The sequence below is a fragment of the Psammomys obesus genome, unplaced genomic scaffold, assembly GCF_907164565.1.
Source record: "Psammomys obesus unplaced genomic scaffold, mPsaObe1.curated_primary_1811, whole genome shotgun sequence".
Lineage (NCBI taxonomy): Eukaryota > Metazoa > Chordata > Mammalia > Rodentia > Muridae > Psammomys > Psammomys obesus.
In genome coordinates, this window is record NW_026585504.1 from 33,830,166 (window position 1) to 33,858,057 (window position 27,892).

Sequence of the window (27,892 nt, forward strand, 5' to 3'; positions counted from 1 at the left end):
ATGTACTGAACACAATCTCACTAGTGAAAGTGTTAAGGCATAATAGATTTCCTGGACACTTTACATGTGAGTTTGGGGCTAATTGGGAGTTTGAGAAGTCTTCAAAGTAAGAAATTATTACTATAGCATCATATGAGGAAGTCAGTCAATGCAGGATACACTTGTAGTGCCTGGGTAAGAAAAGGCTATGAGCATCCAGGTTTATGGAGACTGAAGTGATCATCCTCTATAGTAAGACAGGACTTTTCAATAGAGGGATGAGGACAGCAACCCATAAACTAAACTTGTGATCAAAAATTTACCCTGCCTACAAGATGGGCAAGGATAAAACTGTAGCACAGTTTGAGGAAGCATTCAACCAACAACGGGCCCAACCTGAGACCCAAGCCATGAGCAAGAAGCAACACATATCACTATTAATGATACTCTACTATGACAGACATGAGCCAAGGTAACTGTCCTCTGAGAGACCTCACCCAAAAGTGGATCAAAGCAGATGCTGAGACCCTCAGCCAAACATTAGATTGAGATCTAAGGATCTTGTGGAAGAGTTGGGGCAAGGATAGAGGGACCTGAAGGGGGCAAGAATTACAGAAGGAGATCAACAGGGTCAACTAACCTGGGACCATTGGAGTCTCACAGAGACAAAACCTCGAATCACAAACCTAAGTGCACGCATAGACTGGACCTAGTCCCCCTTCACATATGAAGCTGATGAACAACTCAGGCTTCATGTGGGTCCCTTAGCAACTGGAGTGGGGAATATCTCTGACATGGACTTTGTTGCCTGCTTTTGTATCACTCCCTGCTTCCTGAGCAGCCTTGTCTGGCCTCAGTCTAAGAGGATGCACTTAGATCTGATGCTACATGAAGTGCCAAGGCAGGAATGCATGGGGTTGGGGGCTCTCCTTTTCTGAGAAGGAGAGGGTGGAATGAGAAAAGAAGGTGGGATGGAGCGACTGGAAGGAGAGGAAGGTGGAGCCTGTGATTGATAAGTAAAGTGACACAGGACTTCCATTGGCTACCTCTGTGAAGGAATTCCAGGCCATCTCCATGAGTGCTCCATGGCTGGAAAATCAGTCTCAGAAAAGACCCCTGTGCCCAGACTTTTTGGATCTGTTGCTCTCCTTGTGGAGTTCCTGTCCTCTCCAGGTCTTACTATTTCCCACTTCTTTCAAAAGATTTCTTGCACTTTGCCCAAAGGTGGCCTTAAGTCTCAGCATCTGTTTTGATATCTTGCAGGGTAGAGCCTTTCAGAGGCCCTCTGTGGTAGGGTCCTTTCCTGTTCCCTATTTTCTCCCTCTTCTGATATTCATCTTCTTTGCCTTTCTTTTTTTCCTTGTATTTTTATTTATAGTATGTAATTATAATTTGTACTTAAAATTTGTAATTCATTTTTTTTTACATTTTATTAACTCTGCATCCCGCCCCCTCGCTCCCCCCCCAATCCCACCCTTCCTCCCTCATCTCCTCCCTGCCCCTTTCCAAGTCCACTGAGTTCATGTCAGAAATTCCCTTACTAGGGAAACACACTTGGTTACTGTAGCCCGTGGGAGGGAGCTCTTTGCCTTTCTAAATGGGGATTGAGCATCTTAGCCAGAACCCTCCTTCTTGATTAGCTTCCTTAGGTGTACAGATTTTAGTATGTTTATCTTATATTATATGAGTCTATAGTAATGGGGACAGGGACTGTCTCTGACATGAACTGATTGGCCTGCTCTTTGATCACTGCCCCCTGATGGGGGAGCAGCCTTACCAGGCCACAGAGGAAGACAATGCAGCTATTCCTTTTTTTTTTTTTTAATTTTATTTTTCTTTTTAGTTACATTTTGTTAACTCTGTGTCCCAGCTGTATCCCGCTCCCTCATTCCCTCCCCAACCCCGCACTCCCTCCCTGGTCTCCTCCCTGCCCCTTTCCAAGTCTACTGGTAGGGGAGGACCTCCTCCCCTTTCATTTGACCCTGTTTTATCAGGGCTTCAGGGCTGGCTGCAAAGTCCTCCTCTGTAGCCTAACAGACTGCTCCTCCTGAGACCTGATACACTAGGATCAGAGGGAAGGGGAGGAGGACCTCCCTTATCAGTGGACTGGGAGAGGGGCTCTGGTGGGGAAGAGAGAAGGAGGGTGGGATTAGGAAGGGAAGAGAGAGAGGTACAGGTGGTATACAAAGTGAATAAACTGTAATTAATGAAATAAAAAGAATTTAAAAATAAAAAATAAAATAAATTAATTAAAGAAATGTAAAGTGAATAAATAAATACATTTTTAAAAAAATAACAGAATTCTAATACTCTTCTATGTACTTGGATCCAATGGCAATATAGTTCCAAGTGTAAATATTTTAAATAATTTTAAGAAGGATAGTTTACACTTTTATATTTCTTGAGAGTTGATGAACAGAAAAATCACTGAAAGTACAAATATTTGCAGACAGTTTTTATAACATCTGAGCTAAGAAATATTTACATTTATTTTTATTTTATTTATTTACTTTGCATTCTGTTCATAGTCCCCTCCCTCCTCTCCTCTAGTTCCATCCTCCTTTCTTTTTTCCCCTATTTCCATCCCCTATTCCTCAGAAAAAGGGTACCTCCCTCCAAGTCACCCCAACAAATTAAGTAGCATCAGGATTGAATCCATCCTCTTTCCTTGAGGCCAGCCAGGGCTCCATGATTGAAAAGCAGGCAACAGAATCCCTGTCAGAGACAGCCTCTGCTCTCTTTATTAGGCTGCTTACATGAAAACGAAACTGCTACATCTGTGTAGGGGAGCTAGTTCTAGTCTGTGCATGGTCTTTGGTTGTTACATCAGTCTTCACAAGCCCCCCCTGGGCCCTGGTTAGTTGAATATTTTGGTCTTCTTGTGGAGTACTTTTCCCTTCCAGATCCTTCTATACTTCCCTCCACTCTTCCACAAGTCTCCCAGAACTTCTCCTAATGTTTGTCTGCCAGTCTCAGCATCTGGTTCGAACCAATGCTGGGTGGAGCCTCTCAGAGGACAGCTATGCTAAGCCTCCTTCTGAAAGCATAACAGATTGTCATTAATAGTGTCAAGAGTTAGTTCTTTCCCATGGTGTGGCCCATGGTTGGACATTCCCCTAATATCTTCTCTATCTTTTTATCCTTGTATATCTTGAAGGCTGGAAAAATTTTGGGTTGTAGTTTCTGTGGGTGGGTTGATGTTCCCCTCCCTCCACTAAAAGTCTTCTCTGGCTAGGAGGTGGCCTCTCAGGTGATGGTATATGATGGTGAGGATATAGAGAAAGGGAAAAACTCCTCCATTGCTGGTGGGAGTGCAAAGTTGTACATTGCTTTGTAAATCAATCTGGTACTTTCTCATAAAATTGAGAATAGCTCTACCTTAAGATGCAGCTATACCACTCCTGGGCATATACCTAAAAGATGCTTTACCATATGGCAAATATGTTTGCTCAACTATGTTCAGCTCAGCTTTATTCATAATATTCAGAAACTGGATACAAAACAGGTGTCCCTCTGACAAAGAATGGATAAAGAAAGTGTGGTACATTTAATATCTGAACCACTCAGCTATTAAAAACAAGGAAATCTCCTGTGCCAATGAGTTCTAGGCTGTTCCCCACTTTTTCTTCTAACAGATTTAGAGTATCTAGTTGTATGTTGAGGTCTTTGATCCACTTGGACTTTACTTTTGTGCAGGGTGATAAATATGAATCTATTTTCATTTATCTGCATGTAGACATCCAGTTGGACCAGCACCATTTGTTGAAGATGCTGTCTTTTTTCCATTGAATGGTTTTGGCTTCTTTGTCAAAAATCGAGTATTCATAGGTGTGTGGGTTTATTTCTGGGTCTTCTATTTGGTTCCATTGATCCTCTTTTCTGTTTTTATGCCAATACCATGCAGTTTTTATTACTATTGCTCTGTAGTACAGCTTGAAATTGGAGATGGAGATACCTTCAGATGATCTGTTGTTGTGCAGGATTGTTTTGGAGAATCTGGGTTTTTTTGTTTCTCCATATGAAGCTGAGAATCTTTTTTTCAAGGTCTGTAAAGAATTGAATTGGTATTTTGATGGGAATTGCCTTGAATCTGTAGATTGCTTTTGGCTGGATGGCCATTTTCACAATGTTAATCCTATCAATCCATGAGCACTGGAGATCTTTCCATCTTCTGATATCTTCTTCAATTTCCTTCTTCAGAGACTGAGTGAAATATCCCAGAAAGAGAAAGACAATCACGGTATATACTCGCTTATATAGACTTATAAGATATGATAAACATAATGAAATCTACACACCTAAAAAAGATAATCAAGAGAGCGGACACGAGATATGATGATCAATCCTCATTTAGAAAGACAAATGGGATATGCATTGAATGTCTGACAGGAGTCTACTGAGTGCATCTGAAAGACTCTACCTAGCAGTGTTTCAAAGCAGATACTAAGACTCATAACCAAACCTTCGGCAGAGTACAGGGAATCATATGAAAGAAGGGGAGTTAGTATGATGAGGAAAGGATAGGAGCTCCAATAGGACCAAATATATCTGGGCACAGGGTCTTTTCTGAGATTGACATTCAACCAAGGACCATGTATGGATATAACCTAGAACCTCTGCTCAGATGTAGCCCATGGTAGCTCAGTAACCAATTGGTTTCCCATAGTAAGGGGAGCAAGGAGTATTTCTAACAGAACTCAATGGCTGACTCTTTGACCTCCCCACCCCCCAAGGGAGGAGCAGTCCTGTTAGGCCTCAGAGGAGGACTTTGCAGCCAGTCCTGAAGATACCTGATTAAACAGGGTCAGATGAATAAGGAGGAGGTCCCCCCTATCAGTGGACTTGGAAAGGGGCAGGGTGGAGATGAGGGAGGGAGGGTGGGATTGGGAAAGAATGAGGGAGCGGAATACAGCTGGGATACAGAGTTAATAAAATGTAACTAATAAGAAAAAAATAAAATTAAAAAAAAGAAAAAAAAAACAACAACAAGGAAATCATAAAAATTTCAGGCAAATGGCTGGAACTAGAACACATCATCCTGAGTGAGGTAATACAGACCTAGAAGAGCCCATATAATATGTATTCACTTATAAGTAGATATTAACCATATAGTAAAGGATAAACTTAGGACAACTCACATACCCAAAGATGCTGTATAAGAAGGAAATCTGGAGAGGGCAAGAATACCACAAGGACAGCAACAGAACAAGAAAATTTGAACACAGGGGTCTTTTCAGAGACTCATACTCCAACCAAGTACCAGACATGGAGATAACCTAGAACCCCTGCACAGATGTAGCCCATGGCTGTTTATTGTCCAAGTGGGTTACATAGTAAAGGGAAGAGGGACTGCCTCTGACATAATCTGGTTGGCCTGCTCTTTGATCAACTCCCCCTGAGCGGGGAGCAGCCTTACCAGACCACAGAAGATGACAATGCAGCCATTCCTGATGAGATCTGATAGACTAAGATTAGAAGGAAGGAGAGGAGGTATCTTCCCTATCAGTGGACTTGTGGAGGGGCATGCATGAAGAAGGGGGGGGAGGGTGGGACCACGAGGGGAGGAGGGAGGGACTTATGGGGGGATACAAAGTGAATAAAGTGTAATTAATAAAATATAATAAAATTAAAAAAATATTAAAAATAAAAAGAAGAAGGGCGAAGGAAAAGTGCTTAATTCTCATTCAAAAGGATAAATAAAATAGACATGGGAAGTGGAAGAACAAGGTGGGACTTGGAGTGGGGTGGTAGATGAGGATGGGAATCAGATGTGGGAAGAGTAGAGGTGGGAGACTAGAGGGCTTAGAGAGAGATGAAGAACTGAGGGCAGGGGCATCTCTGTGATGAGCTAGAAAGCTACATCAGTCTCATAGGAGTATTTGAAGGTGACTCTAGATAAGCCCCCTAGTAGCGAGGTTCATGGAGACTGAACTTAGAATTTAAAATGAGTGATGAGCACATCTGGATGGATCAATTGTCTTATGAATGGGTACAGAGAGATTTTTAACATACAATAAAATTATCCCTGTTTTGCTTTTATTTCAAGGATATATCTAGTTAAAATTTTATATTAATATACTATTTTTTGGAAAGAATGCATTCATTTGAAATAATATAATGAAAGTACACTTTGCATTTAACATCTAACATTTTTGAGGCATACATCATAAAATTAAAAATATATATTTAAAACTTAGTCTATGCACTGAGCTTTTTAGCATGAGTATCTGTGATGTATTCTGTAACATTTGACTGAAAGACTTATCAATGGAACACTTAGTTTTTTTTATTATTTATTCTTCAGTATCTTAGCTTTTCTTTGAATCTTTTCATAACACATTTTGGCCTCCATTTACAGTGGATGAGTGTGTCTTCCTCATTCAATTTAAAAATGCTCCTGATTTATATTTAAAATAAATAAGAGACAATGTTGTTAACTGATTGTGCTTGTGTCTTTCCTTGTCATTTTTGTTGCCTTTGTTATTATTCTCTATTTAGTCACCTGGTAACTAATCTATAAGTTGAAAGACACAGTCCTTTTTTCCATGTTAACCACTTTTTTCCATGTCAACAACTCTACCCAAATTCTCTGTTCCTAGTAAGTGTAGAGTAGACATAATAAACTAACATAATAATGAAAAAGGAACATGCTATACAATGCTCATCTTAAAACATCTTTTATAAAATAACTTAATCATAAGAATACAAAGTAAATAATATTGTAAGAACTTTCAGAGAATAATTACTTACAGAGAGAATATTTTTCTGTAAGTTAAAATATTTTCTGAAGAGAGGTTTTGTTTTTCACATAGGCCTTGGAGCAAAATCACAGTTAATGAGAAACAGAGGTCATAGAAACAAAAATAAGTCTGAATTGTTCATAATAAGAAAGGCCACAGACTGAACTTGCTAAGAAATACTTCAAGGTCTCACAGATGAATAACAATGAAGAAGATGCAACAGAAAATCAATACTGAATTTTAGTTCTATGTGTGTGAATCGTGCCATCCACTCAGTGTACAGTATTTATACAGTCCTAATGCAAAATAAGCCCTGTGTTAACAGTGAGAAAAATCCTATCACTTGTAGATATTATAATCTAAACTACATAAGGCATAATTGAAAGAAATGAGTCAAATGAATTAAAAATTCAACCATGGTAACTAAATTACTGACAGGTTAACCACGTTGGAGGAGAGAGCCTAAACTTGCTCCTATATCACTGTGGAATGTGCACAATTTATCAGTGTAAGGATTGCTTAAGATCTGAATTTGATTGATAAGAGTATGGTCATCAAGTAAAAGAGGCTATGATAGGATAATAGTTTGTAGTAGGAAGAATTATAATATGCTTAAGCATGGAGAAATCGTTGAAAATTACACATAGAGCCAGGGATCCATGTTCTTAATTTTATACATGATCCTGGATGTTTCATCCATAAAGGTAGTGAAAACTAGTATGGTGTCTGTAGCTGCAATGAAGACATTCTTTCACTTTTCACAGATTCCAATAAGGAGAGAGGACTGCATTACTAGAAATGTAACCCCAATTATTTCTACCTACTACCTATACATTAGTGTGTCTACCCTTAATGCAGGAAAAACCTGTTGCTTTCTTCTTGGTCAAAAATACAACAGAAGTACTGGAAGCCATAGTTCTCAGTAAAGATACATAATTATAGAACCTAATCAGCAACTCATGTGATAGATTTGTTTCAATGGCAGTACTGTAACATTTGTATGGCAAAAACTGAGAGTATGCTGCTGGGTTACAATTAGAAAGAAAACAGGACCTTTGCTTCCAGTCTCCAAAGAACACAATTATGAAATCAGTCTTCCACAGACAAAAGTGGAGAAGACAGAATAGCATCAAATGACTCTTGCTGAAACAGAAGGATCAACCAAGAAAGCTGCTGGATTCAGACCCACAGAAACAGTGAGCACACTGTGTGTTGTTGAAAACCACTGATTGCTGTAATTAGTTTAATAGAGGATAAGAATCAAATGGATAACACATACAAACTGAACGAATGGAGTGGCTGTAATATCAACAATGTCACTTGATCTTGAAAAAATGACATTTTTTTTAAAAATAATTTTCTATTTTTCTCTCATACAACACATTCTAACTGTCCTTCCCCCTTAACCCCTCTTAGCTCCCTCTTCTGTGCCACCCTGTCTTCCAAATCTACTTCTCCATTTCCCTTCAGAAAAGAGCAGGACTGTCAATGACAGCAACCAAACTCTGTATAACAAAATACAAACAGACTAGGCACAAACACCCATATCAAGACTGGGAAAGGCAACCTAGTAGGAGACAAAAGGTGCCAAAACCAGCAGAAGAGTCAGACACCCCACTCCCACTGTTAGAAGTCCCAGAAAACATTAATCTATCATCATATATGCAGACCGATGCAGGGTCTGTGATTGCAGCTTCAGTTTTTGTGATTCCACATGAACCCTGCTTAGTTGATTCTGGGGGCCATGTTCTCCTGTTCACTTCAACCCCCCTGGCTCTTACAATTTCTTCTACCCTTCTTTTGAGAAGTTTCCCAGGTTTCAAGGGAAGGGACCCTATGGAGAGCTCCAGTTTGGCCTCTCTTTATGCTTAAACTTGGACAACGGGTCTCTGCATCTGCTCTCATCAGTTGCTAGAACGAACCTTTCTGATGACAAATAGGCTTTATGCCAATCTATCAGTATAGCAGAATATCATATTATTGTTTTTTTATTCTATCCTATGGCTCTGGACTATCCAGTCTCTAGTTCCTTGCCATAGGCTCCTTCTCATAGTGTTAGCTTCAAATTAGACCAGTCATTGGTTGGCTACTCTCACAAGTTCTATGCCTCCATTGCCCCAGAAATGAAGTCAGATAAGGTTGACTCTAGGAGGCAGTTTTTTGTTTTGTTTTGTTTTGTTTTGTGTAATGTCTCAATACCACCACTGGAAATTTTCCTGTTACAGAAGACATGTGATTCAGGCTCATATCCTCTATCACAAGCAGTTCTCAATAGCATCACCTTCATGGAATACTGGAAGTTTCTATTGTACCAGGTTTCCGTATGATCCTCAAATGCCCTCTAATTCCAGCAGTATCTCCTAGTACATTCCTCCCCCAAACAAACCTGATCCCTCCTGTTCCCCTCCCCATCCACTCCCAGAACCTGCACAATCTATTCTATTTCCCCTTCCCAAGAAGATCCATGCATCCCCGTTAGAAACCTCTTTGTTACTTAGCCTTTATGGGTCTGTGGATTGTAGCATGATTATCATTTACTTAACAGCTTTTTAGAATGTGATTATTCTCCACTATTCCAGACAGGTGACTAATTCGTGAAAAAGAATGCAAGATTTAGATGAAGATGAGCCAGCATTGTCTAGTAATTTCTTCTATGCAAAAAATCTTTCATCTTGGACAGAAGCTTAAGACTCAAGGTCTGAAGCAGGTTGAAACATTACACACTGCAAGAAATGCCCCTTAGACTCAGAAAGTAACTTAGAAGTGTCTAGAAGTCTCTGAGCCTGACCTGAATATGTAAGCTGCTCCTTCCAAACTTATATGTGCAGTAAAAACTACAGAATGCCACTCTGAGACATTTGAGTCTCCTAAGTAGACTTTGAGAAGCCAAGCTATTCGAAAGAATTTTAAACAATCTGAGGTGAAGGGGACATTCTCAGGATGCAATGAGATCTAGTTTAAACTCTCATGAACTATTACCCAAGATATAGTGGGCTTTTGTTGATGCAGCTGTCTTTGATTCCTTTCTGATTGTTGGAATTTACCATGTTAAAAAATCCCAATAAAGTTCACTGATTCACCAAGTTCAACTTTGATGGCATATTTACTTTGCTTTGCTATAGTTTTCTTAGATGGAATAAATAAATATATTCACAACTTCCCAAGAATGTCACCCAACAATGATTTCATGACATGGGTACAATATGTGTATAGACTTTGAGAGACCTACACCTATGTAAGATTCCCGTTGGCACCATTAGACTCAGAAGACTGTGTTGCTGGGAATGTTTCAGTTTCGCTACGATCATATTGTTAATACATACTAAAGACATTGAACATCGTTTGGCTCCCCTGAGGTGAATATTATGATTCCTTTTCCTAACATGAATAGGAAAATTAAAATCTAGAGTTCTAGCCAAACAACAAAATAAAAATTGTCCAAAATTTTATATGGTGTCTAACATAAGCATGAATACTTTAGGGAAAAAAAAAAGAAACAACTATTTGAGAGCCAATGGTTATTTAATATCTATTTGTCACAGAGCTCATAAGTCTCATAAGAAACACGTTGTTGCTGAAAATTATTAATGCAATCACAGTTGTGAAAAATGTTTATCATTTCTACTAAAGCCAATATGTAATCATTACCATTTTTCAGCTTAAGGTTAAACAGAACTTACTTATTTTGCTATTGGGGTGATCTAATGATATGTCAAATCTCAAGATTGGCAAAATACCTTCAGGTAGGCAATATCTTTCATCCACAAATCCCTGGTATTTACAACTATCAAAGCATATCATTACAAGCAGAAGGCAGGGAGATAGAAGGAAATAAAACACATGCATTATTCAGAGCTGCGTTTTTTTCTTTTGCTAGCTTTCTCAAAACTGTCTTCTTTACAAGATGCCCAGAGGCATGAATTTAGATTAGTTTATTAACAAGGTCATTAATCCAGAGTTTGAAGTTTAGAGATGCTTTGTTGATCAGCAAGTTTAAAAATTATGATGACTATAGAATGATATGCAATCTGACATAGTTGAAACACATTAATAAACATCTCACTCATGTTTTGGTTCTTTAATAATACAGTGAATTAAAAATGTATATGTGATTAATTTCCTTTACAAATCAAAATATAAGAATCGGAAACATCATAAAGTTATGTATATATGTATATTATAAAATATCATTTTTATTGACATTACAAATTGATTTTTCTGTTTTTAATTATTCTATTTCTTAAAAAATATTGACAGCTGACTATAGAAATTATTTTAATCCTCATTTTCTTATTATGATGATGAAAGTTACAAATTATTTTAAATCAGTGGTTGTTAGAAAGTGGAGAACACTTTGCATTCAGTTAGCACCCTTCTATTTCTTAAAACTAGCAATTTATGATAAGAAAAATTATTCTATTTATGAATTTCACTTTTGGTTATTTTGAAATTTATTACTAAGCAATAGTATTTTGCTAAAAATCATTAGACCTAAAAAATTTCAGGGAACATTTGCATTCTAAATGCTAGGACTATAAATAACAGTCCCTGAATGTTTTATAAATGAATAACAATCTCCATTATAATTTTTCCATTTTATAACATGCAGAGATTCCATCAAATGTGTTCCTTAAATATGCATTAAGGCATTCATTTTACAGATCTGTTCTCATTATAAAACATGTTTGAATTTAAAGGTTCTGTTTCCAAGAAATGTATGTACATAAATTAGAATCAAAGAAAGTTTTCTGTTAAAATATTTTACATTTACTGTTTCTGTGGTACATCCGACCTCTGGAACATAAAATCACACAGAACACACAAACTATATGAATCTGAATAATAATATAATGTGGAAGAATGCAAATCCTCTTTCAATTCTCTTTTTTCATTTAATTTATCTATTTTGTCTTATATTACACCCCAACTGCATTTTCTCCTCCCTCCTCTCCTACTCTCCCTCCCCCACGTCCCCTCTCCCTACCACATCCACTTCTCCACCATTTCTCTTCAGAAAAAGACAGGCCTCCTATGGATCAAGTAAACGTGACATATCAAGTTGAGGTAAGACTGGGACCTTCTTCATATTAAGACTGGAAGAGGCAACCTGGTAAGAAGAAGGAGGTCCCAGAGGTAGGCAAAAGAGTCAGAGAGAGCCCTTGCTTCTACTGTTAAGAGTCAGGGTCTTTTCTGAGACTGACATGCAACCAAGGACCATGTATGAATGTAACCTAGAACCTCTGCTCAGATGTAGCCTGTGGTAGCTCAGTAACCAATTGGTTTCCCATAGTAAGGGGAACAAGGACTATTTCTAACAGGAACTCAATGACTGGCTCTTTGGCCTCCCCACCCCCCAAGGGAGGAGCAGTCCTGTTAGGCCACAGAGGAGAGCTTTGCAGCCAGTCCTGAAGATATCTGATAAAACAGGATCAGATGAATGGGGAGGAGGTCCCCCCTATCAGTGGACTTGGCAAGGGGCACGGTGGAGAGGAGAGAGGGAGGGAGGGACTGGGAGGGAATGAGGGATCGGGACACGGCTGGGGTACAGAGTTAATAAAATGTAACTGATAAGAAAAAAAAAAAAAAGAGTCTCACAAAAGACCAAACTACATAACTTTACATATATGTAGAGGGTATAGGTCAGACCCAAGAAGCTTCGTGGTTGTCTGTTTAGTCATTTTGACCGATATGAGACCAAGTTAGTTGATTCTGTGGGTTTTCTCTTATTGCCCTTGACCCATCTGGCTCCTATAATCTTTCCTTCCTCTCTTCTGCAAGCCTCGTTAGTAGGTGTCCTCTTTATTTTCTATGGTCGCTGCTATTAGGATTCTCTACTTAGGTATCCCTCCTATCCTCCCAGGAGCCTACCCTGAATTAGATCCCCAGCTTGTCACAGAGATACCCCCACTCTCAGCTTCTCTTTTCTCTTCAGGCCTTCCATCTTCTCACCTTCCTTCTCCACAGTCGTGATTTCCTCTTAGCTCTCTCTGCCCCCTCTCCAACCTTGTTCCCTTTCTTCAGCCACTACTCTGTTTATTCTCTTTCCTTCCAAGTGAGATTTATAAATCCTCCTTTGGATCCCCTATGTTATTTATCTTCATGGATATGGATCTGTGCCTCATAGAGGGCTTATCCTTACAGTGCTAAAATCTACTTATAAGTGAGTATATACCATGTGTTTCTTTCAGGATGATCTTTTCTAGCTCCATCCATTTGCCTGCATATTTTATGATTTCTTTGTTTTTAATAAATGAGTAATACTCCATTTTGTAAATGTGCCAATGTTTCTTATCCATTCTTTAGTTGAGGGATATCTAGGTTGTTTCAAGATTCTGGCTATTGTGAATAATGATATTACAAACATAGTTGAGCAAGTGTCCTATGTTGGAGCATTTTGGGGGCATATACACAGGAGAGGTATAACTGGGTCATGAGGTAAAGCTATTCCCAATTATCTGAGAAAGTATCAGGTTGAATTTCAAAGTGGTTTTACAAGTTTATACTCCCACCAGCAACAGAAGAATGTTCCCTTTTCTGTACACTCTCACCAGTGTGTGCTGTCCCTTGAGAATTTGATTTTAACCAATCTTTTCTTATTTTATTTTTTTTATTAATTACACTTTATTCACTTTGTATCTCCCCATAAACCCTTTCTCCTCCCCTCCAGATCCCAACTTCCTCCGCCTTCTTCACACATTCTTATAGGTGGAAGACTTAATCTCAGAGCTTTTGATTTACATTTCCCTGATGGTTAATGAAGTTGAGCCTTTCTTGAAGTGCTTTTCAACCATTCAAGATTCCTTTGTTAAGAACTCTGTTTAATTTTGTGCCCCATTTTAAGTAGGTTATTTTGCTTATTGGTGTTTGATTTCTTGAATTCATTATATATTTTTGTATATATATATGTTATATATACAAATATATATATATAAATATAAATGTATATTTAGCCCTATGTAAGATTGGTGAAGATATTTTCCAAACCTGTAGACTGTCATTTCGTTATATTGACAGTGTACTTTACCTTACTTTTCAGTTTCAAGAGGTCCCACTTATTAATTGCTGATTTTAGAGCTTAAGATGTTAGTGTTCTGTATAAGAAGTTGTTTCCTAGGGGCAGGGAGGAGACCAGGGAGGGAGTGTGGGGTTGGGGAGGGAATGAGGGAGCGGGATACAGCTGGGACACAGAGTTAACAAAATGTAACTAAAAAGAAAAATAAAAAAAAAAAAGAAGTTGTTTCCTATGTCAATGAGTTTGAGGTTCTTCCCCACTTTCTCTTCTCATAGATTTAGTGTATCTGGTGTTATAGTGAGGTCTTTGATCCACTTGGATTTGAGGGTTTTGCAGGGAGATAAATATGGATCTGTTTGCATTTGTCTGCATGTAGACATCCAGTTAGAGCAGTACCATTTATTGAAGATGCTGTCTTTTTTCCATTGTATGGTTTTGGCTCCTTTGTCAAAAATCAAGATAGTAGATGTGTGTGGTTCATTTCTGGGTCTTTGATTTGATTCCACAGATCAGCCCATCTACTTCTATGACAATACCATGCAGTTCTTCTTTCTATTGCCCTATAGTACTGCTTGAAGACAGGGATGGTGATACCTCCAGAGTTCTTTTATTGTTTAAGATTGTCTTAGCTATTGTAATTTCTTAGTGTTTACATATGGAGTTTAGAATTTTTTTTTAAATTTTATTTTTCTTATTAGTTACATTTTGTTAATTCTGTATCCCAGCTGTATCCCTCATTCCCTCCCCAATCCCACCCTCCCTCCCTCATCTCCTCCCTGCCCCTTTCCAAGTCCACTGATAGGGGAGGACCTCCTCCCCTTTCATATGACTCCGTTTTGTCAGGTTTTTTCAGGACTGGCTGCAAAGTCCTCCTCTGTGGCCTAACAGTACTGCTCCTCCCTTGGGAGGTAGGGATGTCAAAGAGCCAGTCATTGAGTTCCTGTTAGAAATAGTCCTTGTTCCCCTTACTATGGGAAACCAATTGATTACTGAGCTATCATGGGTCACATCCGAGCAGAGGTTCTAGGTTTTATCCTCTCATGGTCTTTGGTTGAGTGTCCATCTCAGAAAAGACCCTGTGCCCAGATATGTTTGGTCCTTGTGGAGCTCCTATCCTTTCCACATCAAACTCCCCTTCTTTCATATGATTCCCTGCACTCTGCCGAGGTTTTGGTTATGAGTCTTAGTATCTACTTTGGAACACTGCTAGGTAGAGTCTTTCAGATGCTTTCTGTGGTAGAGTCCTGCCATACATTCAATGCATATCCCATTTGTCTTTCTAAATGAGGATTTATCATCATACCCCATGTCTGCTTTCTTGATTATCTTCTTTAGGTGTATAGATTTCATTATGTTTATCATATCTTTTAGGTGGTTGCGTTCACCCACACAGTTGTCCATCCAGGGGCAGTGGTGGTCATAGCGCGGACACAGCGGCAACAGTCACCGCAGTGCCTGGCTCAAAGGGGCTGCTGTGGGTACAGAGCAGAGCTCAGGATCAGTGCTGGCTCCTCTGGTGGTTCAACATATGGAAATCCATCAATGTAATCCACTACATAAACAAACTGAAGGAGAAAAACCACATGATCATCTCCTAGAATTTTTCTTTAAAGAACTGTGTTGGTATTTTGATAGGGACTGCATTGAATCTGTAGCTTGCTTTTGGTAAGATGGCCATTTATATTGTGTTAATCTTATTGATCCATGTGCATCGGACATCTTTCCATCTTCTGATAACTTCTTCAATTACTTTCTCCAGAGAATTTTAAAGTTCTTGTCATACAGGTTTTTCACTTGCTTCATTAGAATTATACCAAGATACTTTATATTATTTGTAGGTATTGTGAAGGATATAGTTTCCTAAATTTCTTTCTCAGCCTTTTTGTTGTTTGTGTACAGGAGGGCTACTGATTTTTTTTGTAAATTAATCTTGTATCCAGCCACTTGCTAAAGGTCTTTATTAGCTGTAGGGATTCTCTGGTGGAATTTTTTTGGGTAGCTATCATATCATCTGCAAATAACAATACTTTGACTTCTTTCTTCCCAGTTGGTATCCTCTTGCTCTCAATTAGTTTTCTTAAGCTCTAGCTAGAACTTCAAGTACTATATTGAAGAGATATGGAGAGAGTGGACAACCTTGTCTTATCCCTGATTTTAGAGGAATTGCTTTGAGTTTCTCTCCTTTTGATGTTAGCGGTCTGCTTGCTGTATATAGCCTTTATTATGTTTATGTATGAGCCTTGTAACCCTGATCTTTCCAAAACTTTCATCATGAAGGGGTTTTCGATTTCATCAAAGGCTTTTCTTTGACAACTCACATGAGATCATCATGTGATTTTTTTGAGCTTATTTATATGGTGGATTATTTTAATGGATTTTTTGATATTATTATTGTTATTTTACAATTTATTCACTTTGTATCCCAGTTGTAGCTCCTTTCTTTGTCTCATCTAAGTCCCACACTCCTTTCTTCTTCTTCCCCTATACCTCTTCCCTTAGTCCACTGATATGGGTAGTCCAGATTTTTGTATCTTGAACCATCCCTGAATTCTTGGGATGAAGCATACTTGATCATGGTGGACAATGTATTTGATGTGTTCTTGCTTTCATTTTGCCAGTGTTTCATTAAGTATATTTGCATCAGTGTCATGAAAGAAATTGGTGTGAAATTCTCTTTCTTTATTGTGGCATTTTGTGGTTTAAGTGTCAGGGTAACTATGGTTTTATAAAATGAGTTTGGCAATGTTTCTTCAGTTTATATTTTGTGGAACAGTTTGAGTAATATTGGTATTAGCTACTCTTTGATTATCTAATAGAATTCTGCACTAAAGCCTGGGCTTTTTCTTTCTTTTTTTTTTAATTTTTTTTTGAAACTTTTGATAACTGCTTCTATTTTGTTAGAGAGTATAGGACTGTTTAAACTGTTTTTCTGATCTTGGTTTGGTAGGTAAAATCTATGAGGAAAATCATCCATATCCTTTAGATTCTCTAATTTTCTGGAATAAAGGCTTTTGAAGTATGACCTGAATATTTCTTTGGATTTCCTCATTGTCTCTTGTTATGTCCCCTTTTTCATTTCATAGGTACTGTTTAAATTTGTTTATCTCTTGGAATATCTTACTTTTCCTCTCTGTGGTGATTAAAAGTTTTGTTGGGGATAGTAAGTGGGGGTGACATTTTTGGTCTCATAATGTCTGTAAGATAACTGTCCATACCCTTCTGGCTTTTAGAGTTTCTGATGAGAAGCCAGGTATAATTCCGATATGTGTGCTTTTATATGTGACTTGGCCTTTTCCCCTTAAAGCTTTTAATATTCTTTCTTTGTTCTGTATGTTTAGTATTTGATTATTATATAATGGGATGATTTTCCTTCCTGGTCCAATTTATTTGGTATTCTGTATGCTTCTTGTATGTTTATAGGCCTCTATTTCTTGAGGTTGGGGAAATTTTCTTCTATGATTTTGTTGAAAGTATTTTCTGGGCCATGTTGCTGGGAATCTTCTCCTTCTATTCTTATTTATTTATTTATTCATTTATTTATTTAATTTTGGTCTTTTCATAGTGTCCCAGATTTCTTAGATGTTCTTTGTCAGGAGTGTTTTGAATTTAACATTTCCTTTGACTGATATATCAACTACAATCATATCTTCTACCCTTGAGGAGCTCTCTTCCATCTCTTATATTCTGTTGTTGGTACTTGTTTCTGTAGTTCCTGACCTCTTCTTTCACCCTTTGATTTTATTCTCCCATGTTACCTTGAGAGTTTTATTTTCCTCCTTTAAGGCCTCTGTCATTTTCATCACCTCAGATTTAACAACTTTTTCTTGTGCTTCGGGTTTGATAGTATCTCTACTGCTTGCTGTGGCAGGACCACTGGTTTCCAGTGGTGGCATAAAGCCCTGAGTTTTGTTGCTTGTGTTCTTAAGCTGGTCTCTAGCCATCTGGCTGACTCTAGTGTTAGCCAGCCTGGTAGTTTCTCTTCTGGGCTCAATGTCTGCTTCCTAGGTGGGTGGCCAGAAGGGGAGCAAGTGGAAAGATTTGCATGTCAAAAACTGGTCTGGCTCCACACAGGCCTCCTTAGAATGGACACAATGGGGATTGGGTTCCACATCCTGTCCTCCTCTGAGAGGTTGGATGGTTCTGTTGGGTTCACTGTTTGTGACCCAGGTGGGCTAGGCAGATGGGCAGCAGACAGAAAGATCTCCTAGCCGAAAGCTGGTCTGGCACTACACAGGCTTCTTAGGGATGAGGGACAGTGGGGCTTCGGTTCCTTGCACAACTTACCTCTGCTGAGCGTGGTGTTTGTGATCCAGGTGGACCAGGCAGATTGAGAGCAGGTAGAAAGCTCTCTAAGCTAAACGTTGGTCCTGCACCACCCAGGCCTCCTCCAGATGGAGCACTTGCTTTATGTGACAGTTACTAAGTACATTTGCATACTATTTTTAAAATTCTTTTATAATTATTTCAGATAAATGCATATCATCCTTTAGACATTTAAAATATGTGTGTTTAGACATTTCTCCAAAATCATATTTCTTAGTTATTGAATTATTAAACTTATTTTAATTTTTGTATTTTTTTAAGATTTATTTATTTATTATGTATAGAATGTTCTGTCTGAATGTATACCTGTGTGCCAGCAGAGAGTACCAGATCTCATTATAGATGGTTGTGAGCCACAATCTGGTTGCTAGGATTTGAACTCATGACCTCTGGTAGAGAAGCTGGTGCTCTTATTCTCTGAGCTAACAATCTGGCCCCCAAATTTTTATTTTTTTTTTCTTCACAATTTATTCATTATATATCCCAACTAAAGTCTGCTCCCTCAACTTCTTCAGTCCCACCCTCACTCTCTCTTGCCCTCATCCCCTTTTCCTAGTCCACTGAAAGGGGGAGTTCTCCACTACTGCCATGTGCCCATAGCTTGTTAAATCTCATCAGGGCTGCTTGGATCCTCTTCCTCCATAGCTTGTCAAGGTTGCATCATCAGGGGCAAGTTATCAGAGAGCAGTCAATTGAGCTCATGATAGAGACAGTCCCTGCTCACTCAGAGAGATAGGGACTAAGCTGCCAATTGGCCACATCTGAGAGAAACAATTAAAGAGATGTTCAATATCATTAGTCATCAGGAAAATGCAAATCAAAACAACTCTGAGTTTCCATCTTACACCTGTAAGAATGGCTAAGATCAAAAATTCAAGTGACAACATATGCTGGAGAGGATGTGGAGAAAGGGGAACCCTCCTCCATTGCTGGTTGTAGTGCAAACTTGTACAATAACTTTGGAAATCAATCTGGTGTTTTCCCAGAAAACTGGGAATAGCACTACCTCAAGATCCAGCCATACCACTCTTGGGCATATACCCAAAATACACCCCACCATTCAGTAAGGACATTTGTTCAACTATGTTCATCAATAAGGACATTTGTTCAACTATGTTCATAGCAGCTTTATATGATAGCCAGAATCTGGCAACAACCTAGATGTCACTCAATGGAGAAAAGGATACAGAAATTGTAGTACATCTCCACAATGGAATATTACTCAGCTATTAAAAACAAGGAAATTATGAAATATGTAGGCAAATGTATGGAACTAAAAGAAATCTTCCTGAGTGAGGTAACCCAGAAACAGAGATATGCATGGTATACACTCAATTATAAGCAAATTATTAAATTTTTAATGATAAATTACAAAGAAGAATTTTCTGTTTCCTTAAGAAAATCACCTGATTTTTTGGAGCAATTATTAACTTGAATGAACAAAAGAAAACTTGTAACATTTTTTTAAGGAACTGGAATAGCTAGAATGACGAAAGTGGATACTATGTCTTTGTTATTTTCAAACTGTGTGTACATTATTTTACTAAAGATTAAGATATGATCAGGTTCTTATCCAAACACCTGCAAAAACATTCATTTCAGTAGTAATACTATATCCTCCCCTTTTGAATGAGAAAATATAATGTTCAAAATAGCCAACTTGCTCATTTCCTGGCTCATGTAGAGTCTCTTCCTATTTGCCAGATTTTGTGGTACGTTCCTTTACTCAAGCAGTCCAGAGCCAGAGACATGTGGATGTTTATGAATTTCATAGTAGTCTAGACTATATTGCAAGTTTCAGACCAAGCAGCACTACTCAATGAGATTATAGCTAAATAAATAAACCAATAAAATAATAAGAAGCTAAAGAAAATCTCATGTGTAATAGTCTTTAGAGTAATCAGTCAGCCAAACCAAGACCTGCAAAATAGCCAAGAGTAAGATACCAAGAAATCAACGATTTAATAATGTGTTTAGAAATTTTAGTTTAGTTTTATTATTAAGAGGATATTTCACTTAACCCTTCTATTATTATAAATTCTGTCATATGAAAGATAATTATAATCATCTTGTTTATGAAGGAAACAGTTAAAACGTTCTCACATTTTTCTGATACTTATCCAAAGAAAGGTTTCTTGATACTTTTAAACTACAATAGGCTTCACTCCCTATGCTGTGTCATGAATCTGTTTTCATCCATGCATATGTGGTGTACCATTTAAATGGTGACAAATATATCTGTGAAATAAGGCATTTCCCACTTTATGATAAAACATAATTAAAATTGTTCTTGTATCTTTCTGAAATGTACAGTACATTAAAATGTCTATAGTAAGCCTTTTGCATAACAGCTCCACTTTTATTTAATCGCAAATTGGTGCCTAATGATTAACCTTCCTCAATTCTTCCTTTTTTTCCAGTGAAAATACTACTGAACTCTCAAATTTTATGAAATCAATTTTTGAAGATTCCATATGCAAGCAAAAGCATATTTTTTCTGTACCTGGTTTATTTCACTTAGCATAATTATCTCTAGCTTTGTTTTATGTAGTTGCAAATGGCAGGGGTTTTGTGACATATGCATCAAAATTTCTTTATATATTCAAGTGATAGACATTTCCATTGTCTGCAGTTTTTGTGGTTATTATAAATAGTGATTCAATAAACATGAAAGCACAGGTATTACCTCAGAAAACTGATTTTATTCCTTTTGTGTATAAATAGTCAGTGGCAAAATTGCTTGATCAAACAGTTATTTTGGAAAATTTTAACCCAATTAATTTGAAACCTTTAAAGAATTGACCTTGAAATGAAGAATTATTGAAAAATGTTCAGATTTCCTGTAAGCTTGTTATATTTTAAGGATTGATGATATTACATTCAGGTTAAACATTGATTTTTTAATTTAATGATTATTTTAAGTTTTAATGTTAATGAAATTTTTTAGGTATGTACTCAGCCATGCTCCATGCCATTCTATTTACTATGGCTAATTAATGGAAACAACCTAGATGTTCTTCAGCTGATGAACTAATAATGAGAATGTGGTTCATATACACAATAAACTTCTATTTAGCTGTTAACAAAAGGAAACCATGAAATTTGCAAGTAAATGACTGAGCTGGAAAAGATGATACTGAATGAGGTAACCCAGACCCAAAAGACAAATGCCACTTTTTCCTTCTAATTTATGAATCCAAGTTTTGAATATTTACGTGTGAGTTATAAACTGAAGAAATTTCAAATGCAAGGAAGTTAACAAGAACTGTGGGGGCAGGGAGAAGTTTTAAAGAAGGTGATAGTAGGCACAGATGTTATGAAAGAGAAAATGAGGGCACCCTACCTAGTGAGGCGTCAGGGAAGTTAATGCAGATGAAGAGGGAGGAAAGAGAGAAGGAGGAATAAATAATACTAGAGATGTTTTAAAATGCTCAATAAGCTTACTTTGGAGCAATGCCAGACACAGGGTAACGCTCCCCGTGAGAACCAAAGACATCCAACATATCCTCTCAGTATCAGGCATAAGAAACATCTCTTCCAGATGTAGGTTGATGGTAGTAAGGTCCAGCAGACTCTCAAAACAATGTAGAGTCTTACCATTGGCCTCTCTTCCCAAGAACAGCACAATTTTCAGACCCAGGAAATGGAAGAATTGAGGTGAAACTGATTGAAAAATCACTTCTCTAAAGACTAGCTCCAATAGTATTATTGGATGGTTTTGCGAAAGATACCAAGAGAGAAAGGCAATCAATTGTTCTATCCAGCTGTAAACATTATGAACCAGCCCAGTGAGTTAATCCTAGTGGTTTAATAATGGAACCAATATCTTGGGAATAACCAACAGCTTCCTAGGTGGACTTAAAGATTGATCAGTCAGAAAGCATTCATGCCTTGAATGTAAATCTAATGAACTACCTATGGGTGGAGAGGTTCTTCAACCCTAGACAATCTACTACTGTCATTTTTATGAACAGATATAATTTCTAACAGTATTCAGAGTACTAAAAGTTATAATCAAAAATAATCATAGCTCTCTCCCTTCATAAATGAATTTAAAATTTTAGAGGAAAAAAAATCACATTTTTTGTATTCATAATGATTTCAAGCCAGGATTTTCAGTTTCACTTCAATTCAATTACAAAACATGTGTGAAATACAGTACTTTTGTTACTCTTTTCTCATGTATTATGTAATGTCTGCTGTTTCCCTGACTTCCCTCCCTCCAGTCTCTTCCTTCTTTCCGAGACTCACACCCTCCTCTTTATCTCAGAAGAGAGCAGGCCTCTCAGGTGTTGGGTTTCAGACTACATCAAAGTGCACATGGCCTAGTTTCTTCCAGCATCCCTTGGTCCCTACCTGCTGCACGAAAGGATGGCATACCTTGCCCTCTACCCTGACCTTTCCAGTCCAGTGGCAGGGGCTTTCTGTTTCCCTTCTCCCCCTTTCTCTTCTCTTACTCTTTACTTCCTCTTACTGCAACACTCTCTTTTTCCTCTTTCTCTACTCTCTCTGTGTGTGACCATATACTATAATTTCATCTTGCAATTAATTAGCTTATTCCAGCATTTCAATAACCAAGATTTTCAATCATCTGGGGCCTGTGACTCTGGGGGAGTAAAGTCCCACTTATCTGGCAGACTACGCCACTCTGGACATGTGGGAGCTACTCTCTTTAATTTCTCTTTCTCCACCTGATCTATCATCTTTCTCTGCCTGGAAACACAGAAACAGTTGAGTTACCCAGCCCAGTAGTCTGGAGCCACTTGGGGACTAATTTTACCCTATCTTCCACTCTATCTGACCCAACTTTGGACTCAGTGAATTACCTATCTCAAAGCTGATGCCAAGAGATACGAGGTGCTTCTTCCAGGGTCTAGAACACATTAGACTTGCTCTGCCAACCCATGGCCATGCCAGAGCCAGTCTGGCCAGAACAAAACCCAATCTTTGTTCTGGAGGAGCCTTTTGAGAAGATACTTGATCATAGGTAACCTCCACCTAAACCTGTGCTATCCCCGAGTAATCATTTGGGAACCTGCTTCTGTAATCTTGGGATTGCAACAAATGATGCTAAGATGGGTGCCACTATGTCTAATTCTCAGTTCCCAGAGACACAGTAGGTTTCTGTGGGAATTTTTCCAAACCACATTTGTCTAGGTTTTTGGGAATTGCACTCTCACCTCTTCTCTTCATTCACATCCTGCAGCTGCTCTCTGCATGAGGCTACAGGCCACAAACTAGTCACTACTCCTTCTACCCCACATCCCTTTCATCACCGCATGGTCTAAGCAGATGTTGACAGCAGCTGTAAGCAGCACTGGCATGGATGACAATATTTTAAATCCCCTGCCAAGGTCACTTACAACACATTGTTGCTTGCCATGTTGAGTTTGGGATGAAGAGTGTAGAGCCAGGGCTTCACCATCTTTGGGCTAAGGGCATTTAGTCACATGATTTGCTGTGGGAGAGTAGTAGCATTGCTGCCATCTTCAAAGGGCTGCCTGGTGTATTAAGTGCCTTGTCAAGAGCCAAATCTAACTTCTCCACTTAGTTTAAATGTTTGGATAAACTAAGCCATGCATAAAAGGTACTTATTTTAATATTACTAAAACTATAAATTTATTGCAAATATTAAGGATAACTAAGAAATGCAAGTTAGTAATTACCTTATAAATGATTGAATCCTTTAATGTGTTCAAAAATATGTTGGTAGTAAAGTTATGCTGAGAACTGATGTAGTCAATTGCAAGATTAAGCTTTATCTATTCTCTCTCTCTTATTTTTAATGTTTTCATGGTTAAGCCTAGGATGAGTCTCTTTGAAGATGATTATGCTATGCTTTGGCCCCAGAGCACTCTGCAGGAATGACAAGCTGTAGGTCAAATGTTTTGTGGTTAGGTAGTGGCACAGTCCCTCTACTTGAGCCTTTTCCTCTTTACAAAAATTACCCAGTTCAGGGTCCATGTCCCTGCATTTTTGCTAGGGTAGCTCTTATGGATTCCATGGAGTTTCCATTGCACTAGTTTTCTGTGTTGCTGCTCCAGTAAGGGTCTTAGCCTTCCTTCCTTCCTCAACCTGATCCCTCTTATTACTACGCCCAGTCCACCTGTGACATCTATTTTATTTCCCTTTCTCAGGTAGATCCTTGAGTCTCCCCCTTAAGCACTACTTATTAATTAGCCTCTCTGGGGTCTGTGGATTGTAACATGGTTAACCTTCACTTTACAGCAAACATCCAGTTATAAGGAGTGCATACCATGTGTGTCTTTCTGTATCCGGGTTATCTCACTCAGGATGATTTTTTTTTCTGGTTCCATTAATTCACTTGCAAATCTTTTAACTTTGTTTTTAACAGCTGAGTACTACTCCATTTTGTAAATGTATCACATTTCTTAATCAGTGTTTTGGTTGAGGGACATTGGATTTGTTCTCAGTTCCTGGATATTATGAATGAAGCTGCTATGAATACAGTTGGGCGAGTGTCCTTGTGGTAGGATGGAGCTTCCTAGTAAGGGGAACAGGGATTGTCTCTGACATGAACTCAGTGGCTGATTCTTTGACCACACTCAGTTTTGCCTGGCCACAGAGGAGGACATTGCAGCCAGTTCTGATGAGACCTGAAAGCTAAGGTCAGATGGAAGGGGAGGAATACCTCCCCTATCAGTGGACTTAGAGAGGGGCTTAGGAGGAGATGAGAAGGGAGGGTGGTATTGGGAGGAAATGAGGAAGGAGGCTTCAGCTGGGATACAAAGCAAAGAAAATGTAACTCATTAAAAAATTTAATAATAAAAAAAGAAACTAGACATCAACAAAACAAATAATACATTTACTATGGAGTACAGATCTAAATAGAGAATTCTCTCTTTTTTTGAGATGTTATAAATTTATTTTAAAATTTATTAAAATTTATTCACTTTGTATCCCAGCAGTAGCCCCCTCCCTCGTCCTTTACCAACTCTACCGTCCCTCCATCTTTCCCACTCATACCCCTCCTGTAGTCAACTGAGGTCCTCCTCCTTCCATCTGACATTAGCCTATCAGGTCTCCTCTGGACTGTTTGCATAGACTTTCTCTGTGGCCTGGTAAGGTTGCTACCTCCTCAGGGAGAGGTGATCAAAGAGCCAGCCACTGAGTTCATGTGAGAGAAAGACCCTGTTCCCCAGAGGAATCTCAAATGGCCAAAAAACACATAAATACAATATTTTAAAATTCCAACATTTCTATTCCTATAATGCATTTAATAAAATACATTTCTGATTCTATCCCTTCAGAGATAGAATATGCATAATTTGTTTTCCCAGAAGTAATAAGAGTGAAATTCTACTTTTGAACTTTATATTAGTTCAACTGACAGTGTTGTATATAAGAGGATGATGAGCCTCTCTGTCTCATTTCTGTGAAATAATAATCTCTATGTAAGAGCAGAGCAGATTACAGCTAAGCCAAGAGCTCTTAGCTTCGAATGGTTCTCACTCCTGTCTTCGTCACTTTGTGACACATTCTTTCGGTGAGAAGCCAAATGAGATTTATATACTTGGAGCTTTGACAGCAGAGATGCTGGTAACAGACTCAATACTTTGGAGAATACAATATGACAATAAGATTTTCATGTGTAATAAGTGTGTCCAAGGTCATTCAGTGCAATGGAGAGAGAATGAAACATGCTATTCCCCAGAAGTAAATGTTTTACTGTGGAAAAATTCTACTGAAGAAGATTGGCTATTTCATTTGTGGATTTGTAAAGAAGAATGGAGTGTGATCATATCACATCACTAGGTTCTGCTCTCTGCAAGCCAATATTTGACACTACTTTCCAGCCAGTAGGTTTTGCAGTGATGAGTCTGTGTACATGCATGTATGTGGAAATGTTGTCACTTGTAAGCTACATTTCCAGCAATAAATGTGATATTTTGACTTCACAATGCTTACATAGTCTTGATTCATTTTGTCACAAATTTACACAGAAGATAGAATGGTCCTAATATCTCACCTCAAAATTTGTGGATATTGAATCATATCACTATCATTATAATTGTACTTATTGTTTTCACATGAATAAATCAAGGTATAATTACATTGATTAATATGTCCCAAATTACATAGTGAATACAATGACTTAGATTCTATTCCGACCTGTAGGTGTCAGTCTCTGTAGGTACTAGAAAAAGACTGAAAGTAGTCTTTACAAGTTTTTAAGTTATTATCCTAAGGAAGCATTAGGTTTCCCAGACCTGAATTCCTCTGCCCATTAAACAGTGCTTTTCTACTAAAAAAAAAAAAAAAAAAAAAAAAAAAACCTCCATTCTAATTAGATATAAATTTACAAAAAGACTCTTAGACAAAGTCTTGCTTAGTTACTCAGGTAGGTCTTGACCTCAGTAAATAGCTAGGTATGGCCTTTAATTTGCAATCCCTTTTTCTCTGCTTCCCTACTGAGCACTTACAAAGCAAGGACTAGTAGGACTGCCTAGTAGTCTTTTAAATGTGGTTGCCAAGCTCAAGAATTCTGAACTCCATAATCATGAATTGCATTTATAGAAAAACCAGTTTGCTTTCCTATGTGGACTAAAAGCTGAAATGTATATCTGCTACATATGTTGGGAATTTACAACTATGTAGTATTGAATTATGCTCATTCAATCAAATAAATGCATGCATGCAAATTATGCATGCTTCTGGAGCACACTTAGGAAAATAACTAGAATACTTTGAAATATATTAATGTGATTTACTATTTTATCTGCATAATTACATAAATTTGTTTTCTTCAATACTTTATAAAATAAATATATACATATTTATACATAAATAAAATATGTATGAGGTGGTTTCAATGAGAACTGTCTCCGTTGATTGAAAATTCAGTCTCACACTAATCTGTTAAGAGAAAAATTGGAGAAGAACATTGAACATATTGGCACAGGGGACAACTCCCTGTACAGAACACCAAGAGGTCAAGTTCTAAGATCAACAATCAATAAATGGGACCTCATAAAACTGAAAGGCTTCTGTAAAGCAAAGAACGCTGTCATCAGTACAAAATGACAGCCTACAAACTGTATAATCTTCACCAACCCTTCATCTGACAGAGGACTTATATCCAGAATATATAAAGAACACAAGAAATTGAACACCAACAAACCAAATAATCCAGTTAAAAAAATGGTTACAGGGCTAAACAAAAAATTCTCAACAGAGGTTATATTGAATGGCTGAGAAGCACTTAAAGAAATGCTCAACTTCCTTATTCATCAGAGAAATGCAAATCAAAACAATTCTGAGATTCCAACTCACACCTATCAGTATGGCTAAGATAAAAACTCAAGTGATAACACCTGCTGGAGAGGATGTGGCAAAAGGAGAACCTTTCTCCACTATTGGTCGGAATGTAAACTTGTACGACCACTTTGGAAATCAATCTGGTGCTTTCTCAGAAAACTGGGAATAGTGCTATCTCAAGACCCAGCTATACTACTCCTGAGCATATATCTAAAAAATGCTCAATCATGCAAGGACATTTGTTCAATTATGTTAACAGCAGCTTTATTCATAATATCCAGAATCTGGAACAACTTATATGTCCCTCAACCAAAGAATTGATACAAAAAATGTGGTACATTTACACAATGGAATCCTACTGCCAATCAAGAAATTTGTAGGCAAATGCATGGAAGTGGTAAAGATCATCGTGAGTAAGGTAATCCAGAAGCAGAAAGACACAAATGACATATACTTACCTGTACGTGGATATTAGCCTGGTAAGATGAGATGAGATGAGATGAGATGAGATGAGATGAGATGAGATGAGATGAGATGAGATGAGATGAGATGAGATGAG